The 12,332-nt window shown below is 42.0% G+C and overlaps 1 protein-coding gene across 16 annotated transcripts in view; it reads left to right on the top strand.

Moving 5' to 3' along the window:
• Nucleotides 1-12,332, top strand: part of ptprt (protein tyrosine phosphatase receptor type T) — a 311,154-nt gene that overhangs the window by 68,233 nt on the left and 230,589 nt on the right. The gene's annotated exons all lie outside the window — the stretch shown is intronic.

Below are 12,332 nucleotides of genomic sequence, written 5' to 3' on the forward strand. Positions count from 1 at the left end.
TGTCTTCTTGGGTGTCAACAAACGTCTTCTAAAATGTCAGGAAATGTCTTCTCAGAATTCAACAAAAGTCTTCCTGGATGTCAACAAATGCTTTCTATGAATTCAACAAAGGCTTTCTCAGAATTTGAACAAAAGTCTTCTCAGGTGTGAACAAGTGTCACGTCTCCTATGGGACATTTGCAATTTTCTTCTTGGGCATCAGATAAAAAAGAAAAGACTCTTGTAACGGCAAACATTTTCTTAAATGTCAACAAATGTCTCCTTGGATTAAAACAATCATATTGGATGTTAAAGTCTTCTTCCATGTCAAAAACTATATCAGCTGTATGAAAGTTTTTAAATAAATGACAAAGTGCAGACAGAGACAGGCCAGATTTTCCTACAGTCACCACAAAGACATTACCACAAAAAGCAATTTCTAGCGTCCAAATGCAAGCAAGGTAATGGACATAATGGAGTCTCGCATATGAGAGGAACAGCAGTCATGACATTTTGTGAAGGTCAGAGTGGACGGACGTGATCCAGACGTCGTTTCTTTGAATTTGTTTTGCGGCGAAATTGCCTCGTTCATCAGTCTGATCATCCCGAGCCGACATCATCACTCATTCCACGAATGTGTTTACTTTGCTGTTCTGTTGTACGTCTTCAAAACACTTTTCCACTCAGAACAAGTGCGTTTGTATTCATCTAATTTGCATGACAATCGGTGGATTGAAACCTTGTTTGGGCGGTGTGTGTGTGTGTGTGTGTGTGTGTGTGTGTGTGTGTGTGTGTGTGTGTGTGTGTGTGTTTTTATGAATTTCTTTGTGACTTTTATTTCCTCCTTTGTTTCTCTGGCTTCCTTACCTATCCACCCCCTTCCTCTCTCCCTCTTTCCCTCTCTCTTTCTCTCACTCTCTCACTCACACAAACACACACACACACACACACACTCACTCTCTCTCAGTGTGACTTCTCAAATGAGGCTTGAGAAGGCAAATAACTAAGATGGGAAATGTGTGGAAATACAGAAGTCATTAAAAAGCCAATTACCCACAGGTTCAGTGCTACAGGGAGGAGATCAGGGAATAGTGGAGAGCAATCGTAAACCCAGTGATATATGGAAACCAAATAGCTCTGTGTGCGTGTGTGTGTGTGTGTGTGTGTGTTGGCTTTGGCGGCTTTTTGTATTATGTGTGCATTAATTTGTGAGTGTGTGTGTCATTTGTGCGTCCCTGCGTGCGTGTGTCTGCTGAGGTGCGAACCACGTTTTTTGTTTCCATACACTCGAGGCAGTGTTTAAGTATGCGTGCACTGAAGTGTGTGTTTGTGTGTGTGTGTGTGTGTGTGTGTGTGCGTGTGTGTAAATCAATGTCCCAACGAGAAACGGATGTTTAATTCACCGTGTCATAAATATGTGTTGCAGGGAACAATATTAAACTTTATTGCCATTTTTCACGTTCACTTTACACTGCCTGAGAGTCATCCATCACACACTTAGTAAACACACACACACACACACACAGCAACAGACAGACACTTGTGATGTGCAGTACTCAAACACAATTACACATGCTGTATGAACCAGTGTGTGTCAAGTTGAACACACCTGGCCAACACCTTGTGTGTGTATGCATGGACACACACTCACCCACACACTGCCTTCTTTTCCTCCTCCTGCTTTGCTGACGTTTACCATTTCACTCCATACACACACCATTATCTGCTGGTAATTATCTCTGGACTCCAGAGACGCCGGGAAAGATCACGTAATTATACTCGTCTCACACACACTCACACACCTCAGATCCCTACACGCTACACTGAGCAGTGCGTCCAGCCCCCCGGGGTCGTCTTCATTAAAGGGAAATACCACTGAACTTCTGCTGTTTCATGAAACTTTTATGAAAAGGCCAAATTGAGTTTTGACCGTGCGATGCATGAAAACGACTTTTGGTGACAGGATGCGGTGACGTGATTCAGCAGACTTTGTTCCTTCTGCTGTGTGTTGCGGGTTTCGCTTCTTTTTTCTTCAACATTGATGTTGACCGTGTGCTGATTTGTTGTTTGGTTATTTCTGCTCATCATCATCTTCTGAAGCTGATTTTTGTAACATCCCTCAGCTGAAGTCTCACAGAACCAGAAACATGAAGACCAGGATGTTAGAGGGCACATCACCAGGTTTTGACTCCTGGAAGGGCACTCAGCACCTTTTGTCAACCGTTAGCGATGTATTAATCCACTTCAAGATCACATGTTTTCTATTTTATGATGTGACAACACTGCTCTGCAAGACTGTCCAGTTAGGTTTAGGCACAAAAACCTCTTGGAAAGGAAAGGGTCAGGACGACACTGTGTTTTGGCCCAACGCGCCTGTTTTTGGTTGCCACAAAAGACTGGACTATTGAGGCAGGGTAAGGAGAAGCACGGAGCCGGACAGAAGTTTTCTGAAAATAACTAAAAATAATAAAATGGATCTCCTGGACTGGCTGCATCTGGAGGGAGTTAACCGTCCAGAAGTAGCTCAGAGGTAGAGGTGTGTGTAGTTGGTGTTGACGCTGCAGTTGACTCTCAGCAGCAGCATCATCACCTCTCTTATTGTTCATTCTCTCCTCAATACTTAGATAGTTTAAGTGCTCTCTTCTTTTTCCTCCTCTTTGTCCTCTCTCTTCTCTTGCTCTGTCTTTCCTTTCCTCCCTTCAACACTCTCTTTATTGATACGCCGTGACACTTCAGGCCTGCACACCCTCCTACACCCACAGACACACACACACACACACACACTGACAGATGAGACACCCGGGAGCAGAGCAAAACAGAAGTCGACCTCCCATCCATTGCCTCTGGTGTCAGCAGTCACATGCCCCAGTGTTCGATCTCCTATAGGTCAACCCTCCTGTGACCCGTGCAGCAAGGGCTTTTGGGATTTAGAGTTCCCACGGGTCAAATCTAGCACAGGGATTTACTGTACGGGTTCACATGTCTATAGTTGTGTGTGTGTGACTTATAGTCTCAGTATTGATTACCTATCTATGAGGAAACAGAGAGGGTTCTCCCTTAAGGCCTGATCAATACTGCCAATCCCCCTGTCTTTACCACCTTATTAGGGAAGGATTATAGCAGCTTCAGGACGGCCTGCAGGCGCATGTGTGTGTGAGAGAGACACCACATCCATTCCTTCCTTATTTAACAGCACAAAGCTCAATGATCTGGCTCGACAGTGTGAATACAGATGGGACTGGAGGGTGGGACTAAACAGTAAAACTGGGCTTGTTTTTTTTATTATTATTGCCTTCCAAAATCTCATCACATTTCTCTGCCAATGTTGGATTAACATATGAATATATTTTCTAAATTGTAATTGTAGGAGGCTTTTGAACAAAACAGAATTTTGCACATACAAGCATCTGATCGTAAACACTCAGATGCCTCAGTGAAAAATAAACTCCTAGTTTGTGTGCTGCAAGCCAGCGTTATAAAAAGTATGGAAAATACTTCAGTAAAAGTACAACTTTGGTAAGTTATACATACATTTACGTGTTCAGTTTGTATGTACTGTATAGTATGGGTCAGTCAGTAATCAGCCAGACCCTTTATTAGCTCCAATAATCAGCCTTTTCTCCAATTATCAGAAAAGTAGCTAACAACCCAAATTATCAAATAAATCTAACAGAGTAAACGCACAAATGCTGTACGTGAGTAAATGTAATGAGCTCCTTTTAGTCTCTGCGTATTACTAATATGTACATGTGTATGTGCATAAATGACAGGTCTTTAATTAAGAAGTCTTGCTTATTATTAACTAGTCAGTCAGTGTCAGGTGGACACACACACACACACACACGCAAACACAATAGCAGCACTTCAGTGTCCTGATGCGAGTCTGTGTGAAGGTGCTTCAGACGCAGCAGCCAGCCTACAACATATTCCTGTATCCGATCCAGATAGTTTCACTTCAGGGTCCCGTAAATCATTCATAATAAACCTCCGTGGTTACAGCAGCACCTGCGAGCCCGCTGCTTGTTTTTAGCAGCATCCAGCTTCACGTTCACATCAGGGAGTCTTCCTAGTACAACCTCCTTATACTTGTGTTTTTTCTGAGCAGGACCTGAACCTTTTGAGCTTATGTTTTTTTTTTTTTCCCTTGTCTTCTCTGAGAGCTTTGGCTGGGCTGTAAAGCCGCATTGTTCAAGATGTTGAGGCCACACAAGTACATTTGATTTGAAATGACAGGAGATGGAGAAACAAGTCAAGTGACACTTGCAGTGCTGCTCCTGCACAATTATATTGCAATACAAGGCCATTCTGAGCACTTTATGAATACATTTCCATCTTTTGCACATAAAAGTAGACATAATAGACACAACCAGATGTAATGTACTCTAGAAATTACATATGTTGTATAAAAGAATTAAATAACCTTCTCGTCCTCTATGTTTTTCCCCTCATGTTATCCCATGTGTGGTTCCTTGTGCAGCCTGACCTGCAGTGAGGATTTATAATCCCTCATCACGGCACCTGAAAATTCACCCCCACTGTGTAGCCCCTGGTCACTATTCAGTCAGAAAAACAAGCCCTTTTAAAGACACCGTGCAGAAGAGCTGCTGTATAGGAAAAGTTGACAGAATAATGATATGAAGTTTACAAAAAAGAAAGAAAAAACAGCCACTGGATCTGTGTGACAGACGTTTCCAGGCCACATGTGGACGCACACTGTCTCACCGCACCATCAAATCACATCTCTCTCTAAAAAAAACACAAAAAAAACATTATAATCACAAATGTAAACCGAGTCTTTGGATGCCGATAGAACTGCGCACCAGATCCTCGCCCAGAGCTCACAGGACGTCTTAATCCAAAACACGACAGACACAAAACACCCGATAAGGAGAATGAAAGAGAGATTTAAGAGCTACACAGCCAAAAAAAAACCCTGCACGCTTTGAGCAGAGACCCCAGGGAGCCATTTGAGAGCATCGCACTCTGTGAACATCTTGCATCGACGTTGTGTTTCAACCCGCAAATCTGGGGATGTAATTGATCTATTAAAGAGCGATTTAGTCTGCGCTTTCTTTATGCTTTGTTGCACAAATCGCTTTCATGTCTGAACCTCAAAACAGCATTGTTTTGTAGGAAAAAAAAAAACTTTGTTATGGAGCCTATTTAGATAAAAGTTCCTTTATTCTGTTCTTCGGGGTGCTGTGAATATTTATGTCCTTTGATGGCGCTGGAGACGGAGAAGGAGATGTCGTGCGTACACAGTACATACATTATTCCTCCTGTGTTTCCAGATGCTTTCATGCAAACCCTGAAAGACAAAAAAACGTGTCCTGTCCTGGAGGGAACTGAACCTTCATCCTCTCAGCACTTGGCGCTTTGATCATCCTGCCCTTCTCTCTTTCAGGACAAAGTTGCCAATATTTGCTTCGTCACTGTGATTCCTTTCTTTTTTATTTGGCCTCCTAAATTCTCCCTTTCCACCACCAGGTATTGGCGAAGTGTCAAAATTTAGGCTTTTGTGTTTTTGTGGGGATGAAGAGAGCCAGCCAAGCGCAATGTAAACCAGCGGAAAAACAAAAAAAAAAAAAGCATTATGGAAGCTATTTACGAGGTCTGTGAAGAGTGACAACATTCCCCAGGCGCGCACACACACACACACACACACACACACACACAGATGCACAGACACACCACCTGCTCCATTTTCTGTAACAGGGGTAAATGAATTAGATTTTGATGCTTTAAAAGCTTTTTCTTTCGACTCATATTGAAAGTAAATTTCCCTCTAATGGCGAGGTGTCTGTGTTTACAAGCCACTGATGACTGAGAGAGACGGAAAGACAGGAAGGAGAGAGGACAGCGGGGAGAAAAGGAGGATGGATTATAAATGGATTTTAAAAAGGGTGACAGACAGGAATGGACGGTGGGGGGGAGAAAGAAAGGAGGATGGAGACGATGAAACTGGAAGAGAGAGCGCGCAGCACACACTCACATCCACACAGACCAATGAGTTGTTTGCATTTATTTTTTTTTCACCCACTGCCCTGATAATGGCACTTCAATTATTGATTTGTCACTTATCAGATTACTGCAAGGCGTTTCACTCAGTAGAGCGCATACCTCTGCAAAGCCCCAACAGTCCCCTTGAAATCAAGACGAATTGCCATTGGTACCTTTTTAAATCACCATTATCTCAGCTGTACATGTGTGCTGGTTGCAGGTTTCCACACAAAGTGTGAAATCTATGAAAACAATCTATGCTAGATGTGGATCTTTATCGGGATCCACATCAAATTATATTGTCTTCCATCCAAACATGCCAGATCTTTTCATCACACTTCAGGCATTATTCCCTGAAAATTACACAAAACACTGAAAAAACACTCCAGGATCCGTCCTTTTATCCAGATCCACACCAAAAGTTAATGGGTTGTATTCTGGACTGAGACCCATCCTCCATCCAACTTTCATGGAAAATCCATTCAGCGGTTTTTGTGTAATCTTGCTGACAAACCAGCCAATATTTGGAGGATCAGAACCGTCAAAACTGAATAATTAGATGAATATATGGCTCAATTAATAAATACGAAAAGCACAAAAAACAAAGCATCGTGCTCCCCGGATTGACTTAGCATGCTGCTTGTCAAACCTGGGGAGCTTTTGGAGCGGAGCCTTCAGCACCGAGCCTAACTGTATATCATTTGTCGCAATAAATGATTTAATCAATGACGAGAGTGTTTCTGAATGAATAATAATGATTGAATTGAAAAGAAACATACTTAATTTATAAAAATGTGAGAAATTTGTGTAAATTTATATTGTAATTTGCCTCTATATTTACATTTTTATCAATTCAACAACTGATTCACTGCTCCATTGAATTTTTCCCTTTTATTCATTAATTTCCAAATTAATTTATCTATGCGCATTTTTTTTTTTTACTTCTTTCTTTTTCTTTCCTTTGTTTGTTACCAATATTTGCTTTATTATGCAAAGGAGGGGGCTGTTTAATGGGTGAACTGATCAACATCCGACTGCACACATCGACTACACATGCCTTGCTCCCCAGTCCCAGGGCTGTTGGTCTGATAGATAGATAGATAGATAGATAGATAGATAGATAGATAGATAGATAGATAGATAGATAGATAGATAGATAGATAGATAGATAGATAGATAGATAGATAGATAGATAGATAGATTTTTAGCATTACAAAAATAAACAATCAACCTTTTTTTTTTGCATCTGTTGAATAAATGAAGTGTGCTACGTCTACAATCGCAGCGGAACATAAAACGACAGCAGGAAGTGAACTGTTAAGGGATCCGATCTCCAGCTGTGTTCAGCCGAGCAGATCGTATCATTAACCTGGTTCCCATGTTCAGATCGCTGCACACATACAATGAAAATCACAGAACATGCAGAAGGGAAAAAAAACCCTGTGTTTTAATCGATTTTAATGCCAGATATAAACGTAGATATGCAGAGATGTCAGAGTTATCTGTCAGAAATACATCTAAAAATAAACAATGACTGAAATGGAGTAAAGGAATGAAGGAAAGGGAGGTAGAAAAACAAAGGTGGAGGGAAACACAAACAGCGGAACGACGACCAGATGGATGAAAGGATTGATGAGCATGTAGGTTATAGATAACTGGACACATGGTGAATAGAGATAGAAAGAAAAGGTAATGAATGAGTGTTGGCAGGAAACCAAATGAACAGAACAATCAGGGCGTGAAGAGGATGAGCACAAACTACCCTGTTTATGAGTGTGTGTGTGTGTGTGTGTGTGTGTGTGTGTGTGTGTGTGTGTGTGCTCATGCACCTGTATACAAAGACAAACACTGCAGATTTGATTATATGGGATTTCAACATATGTTTGTATATATGTGATGATGATGATGATGATGATGATGATGATGGTGCTGATGATGATGCAGGGCCATTACCCATTCAGGACATGGAACATATGGGTTCCATTGGTTGGATGTGTGTGTGTGTGTGTGTGTGTGTGTGTGTGTGAGACCTCAGGGGGAATTCGGTGTGCTAAATGTGTGAAATGGGCCGAGGACCAATGGGATGTTTTTTGTGTCCGACTCCAGTGATTCCCTTAGCCATGCCTTTAATGGCGACGATGATGGTGATGAAGATGAGTCATTTTACTCGACGACAGTGTGTTTTGTCATCCAGCTCGAGTCGCGTCTGCGCCACAGCTGATGCTCCCTCGTTCCTTTCCCGCCTCCCTCTCCTCCCCTGTTTCCTTTCTCCCTCTCCTCTCATTCATCCTTCTTTCCTCTTTCCTTTCTGTCCTTACGTGATTCTCCGCTTCTCTTCACTCCTTGTCCTCATTCAACAAACAAATGAAAATGATTTGCAGAAAGAAAGAAAGAAAACATTCTTTATTTTTCAGCATCATATGAAGCGACATGCTGAGACTAATGGAATAAAAATGACAGCTAGCACATCCCTAAAGGGCGAAGTAGGAAGGTGGGATGATGTGTGTGATTGCTCGTGTGTGTGATTGCGTGTGTGTGTGTGTGTGTGTGTGTGTGTGTGTGTGTGTGTGTGTGAGAGAGAGAGAGAGAGAGAGATACCAGCGTCCTACACCTTTCATAACCAGCTCTCAGCTCCTGTAAAGGGACTTAGTAACCCCCCTGTCCTCCCACACACACACACACACACACACACACACACACACACACACACACACACACACACACACACGGACAGTAAGGATTTGTTTTCCTCAGTAGATGTGTCTTCCTGTCTGGTAAACACACAGTAAAAACCATCTGAATTCAATTGGATTCTTTACCGTCACTTTCAATTGAAAGCTATCAATTGAAATGTGCTCTTGAATACATTCCACCGGCTCTTTATGTGACTCAAGTGCTTCACCAAGCGCTCCAGTATCAGTCCATCTCTACCTTTTCATCTTCAGACTTTTAAATATGAGCTGTCATATAAACATGAGGCCTTAAATAAGAAGACCTCCAGACTGTGTTCTAGACATTCAGCCTTGCTGGAAGTTTTTGTCTTTCTACTGGTCTGAAAGCAGGAAAGAGGAGAGATGCCCTTTCAGAATAAAAGAATGAAACAGTGAAAGGCAGATGGAGGATGACTTCCAACATTATATATTAAACTAATTACATCAGCATATAAGTGGCCTTTAGGGACACATAGTTACATAAAGCTCTGCCTACAGGGCTCTCTGCCATGAAGACCTTCTAGGACATGGTTGACATCATGAAAAAAGTGTATTTTAAACCAAATCATGATGTTTTTTGAAAACCAAACTAAGTGTTTGTGCCCAGAACTAACTGCCACTGCATCTGAAAACATTTTTTTTTAGCCCTGCCTGACTTCCCAAAGCCTTAAGTTGGGTCAGAAACAGTGTTGTAGCAAGAGGGACACCATTTATTTACTGATGTCACACCAGAGCACCACAATACACTTTGAACTGATGTATCCTTACAACTTTAACCTACATACACTAAAACTGTAACTTGGATAAAGTATTTAAATGTATTACAAGGAACTTTTAATTGCCTCTATATGACCTACATAAGCTCGCAAGACCATCAGTGAGGAGACTGCTATTTCTGTATAATTCTTCGAGGTATTTTTAGTGCTCGTCACCGGATCGGATTCCACCTTATCCTCTCTTAGTCGTCATATTAAAACTTCCTTTTATGGAGGTTTAATTTAGAAGATTGTGAGTGAGGTGGAGATTTGTAGTCTGGTGGTAACGATACACCATCACCATCATCAGCATCTGTTGTCCAGGGGAGCCATCAAAATGAACCAAAAATGAAAGTTCCTTGTAGTAGATTTAATCAAAATGGCCGCATACTTATAAGACTGTAACACGGCATCAAGTGTACCGATCCGCTGTCTGATTTATTCGAGACTGTGTGACGGATGACAGAGTGTGTGTGCGTGCTTGTTGTGATCCTGATCATGCAGTGTATTGTGTGTGTGTGTGTGTGTGTGTGTGTGTACGTGTGTGTGTATCGTGAGCTAACTGGCCAGCCGTATTACTATTGATCTGTGACCCACCTTTAGTATTGATCTGAGAAAACCCCACTATTAACCAGGTTTTCTCATTTCCCTCTCCCTCACTCACACACACACACACACACACACACACACACACACACACACACACACACACACACACACACACACACAGCTCATTGCGGCAGTGCTGTGGCAGACCACATTAGTACTGTGAAACATTTCATACCACACACTCTGAGGGCCTTGGCGGCTCAAACACTTATTTTATTTTTTTTATAACTCCTGTGATCTTAATCTGTCTCTTCCTACACCGCACATCACAGGCTTTGAATTACATATGTACTTTATATATTTTGAAATACTTCAGCTTGAAAGGTCTTTAAAGATCAAATGCTCTAAACTTTCAAAGATAAGTCACATTTGATCAAAAGCCCAGATAAGCATAGGATGTCAGTAAACTCACGCTGTGTAAGTACGTGCTGTCATAATATCTGCATGAAAAACAGAACTTGTCCCAAAACAGACAGAGACGTCGAAGAGGACTATTTCAAGTGATGCATCGTAGAATCGTGACGTTGTTATGCAGCTAAACAACAGAGTCACCTGTAAAGTCTGGTACCAGAATTACAATCCCTGTACCAGGTTTAGACGGCCCGGTATCAACCCAACAACAGCCCGAACTGTCAGACGTAACACTCACATTACAGTGTTTAACATGGATTCTACTTTTACTTCACCTGTGGCATGATGATGCTGGTGCGTCAAGGTGGAAAAATCTTACCGCCGTTTTGTCATCCTGTTTTAGGATTTACCAAACACATTACGGCCAACATCACACACGCCACAGTTCCCATTTTTACATTCTTGCTCTTGCAAATGAGTCCCTAGCTCACCTAACGATGACAAGCTATGATTGCTTGTGTGAAGCCTGTCGCCGAGTCACTACATCGATTTATAACACTGACACGGTGACCGATGTAAGAGTGAGAAATATTGTGTGGGAATGCAGAATAAGTGTGTTAACAAGATGTGTCTTGTTACATCTACTGATACTCCCGCATGGCCACTATCCAGCAGGTCAACTTTTGTAACATATTGATTGATTTTTACAGCTACACTTACAACAACACCTAACAGGAAGAAAAAAAAGTTCATTTATATCACCTTTAAAGACCCATATTGTGACATTTGTCACATATTAAGTTGTCTAATTATTTTCTAAATCAGGTATTTTGGGTGATTTTTTCTCCCAATAGCTTAATCTCTGTGTATATTCCAACCCTTCACTGCACTAGTGACACGTATGTGGGTGTGAAGCTTCTCTGCGATCACACTGTTGTCACTGTGAGTGGCGTCCTCCACTCTGAACCTTCATTCGTTCAGTCTCACAGCGACTGAATACTATTCTAAACAGATCAACAGCACTGTGCAAGATCCCCCACAGCGGGTGGGGGTTAAATGCTGTGCTAAAAGGCACTTCAGCGGCTGTAAGACCCAGTCGAGGCTTCTGCCTTCCTTTTGATGGAGACGGCTTTGGAAAAATAAAAGTGGAGAGTCGCAAATTCTCAACAGTATTTGTGAAAACAGCTGGTCTCGCGTGGCAGCATGTGCTGGAACGTTTGTTGCACCGAGTTGACCCACTTATTTTGATGTGTGAGTGTGTGTGTGTGTGTGTGTGTGTGTGTGTGTGTGCGTGCGCGCGTGTTGACATGGAAGACAGATTCATCAGTTTTTCTCACGTTAACAGATTGCACCTCTCTGACCTCACAGCTGGGAAACAATGTGTGAAATGAGGGTTGTGTGTGTGTTTGTTATTGTGTGCCTGTGCGTGTCTCTCTGTTCTCGTGTTTGTTGTGTTTGTTACTGTGTGGGAGAATGTTTGGGACAAAAGGAAAGCATGTTTGTCTGTGTGTGAGAGATGTTTCATCATATGGAAAGAGATCTTTTTGATGAGCGCGCCCGTGTGTGTGGGTGTTTGTGTGTTTTAGATGTATATCTAAGAGCACTTTTTTGTTTTCGTGTAGTTGCTGTAAAAGTGTGAATATATCTGCATTCACGTTAGTTCTTTTTTTGTGTTTGTGCGTACATTGTAACACCTCTGCCTCCCCCACACAGACAGTTGTCATGTTGTCAGGAGTCGCTTGATAGCAAACATCACACGTATCGTTTGTGTGTCGCGTCGACTTTATTTAAAAAACAGAATTTTAAATGAAACAAATCCGTCTTCAAAAAATGCAGAGGACTGACAAATGAACCTGAGTGTGTGTGTGTGTGTGTGTGTGTGTGTGTGTGTGTGTGTGTGTGCATCCATGGATGTTCACATAGGCGG

Source organism: Acanthopagrus latus, chromosome 6, assembly GCF_904848185.1.
Source record: "Acanthopagrus latus isolate v.2019 chromosome 6, fAcaLat1.1, whole genome shotgun sequence".
NCBI lineage: Eukaryota > Metazoa > Chordata > Actinopteri > Spariformes > Sparidae > Acanthopagrus > Acanthopagrus latus.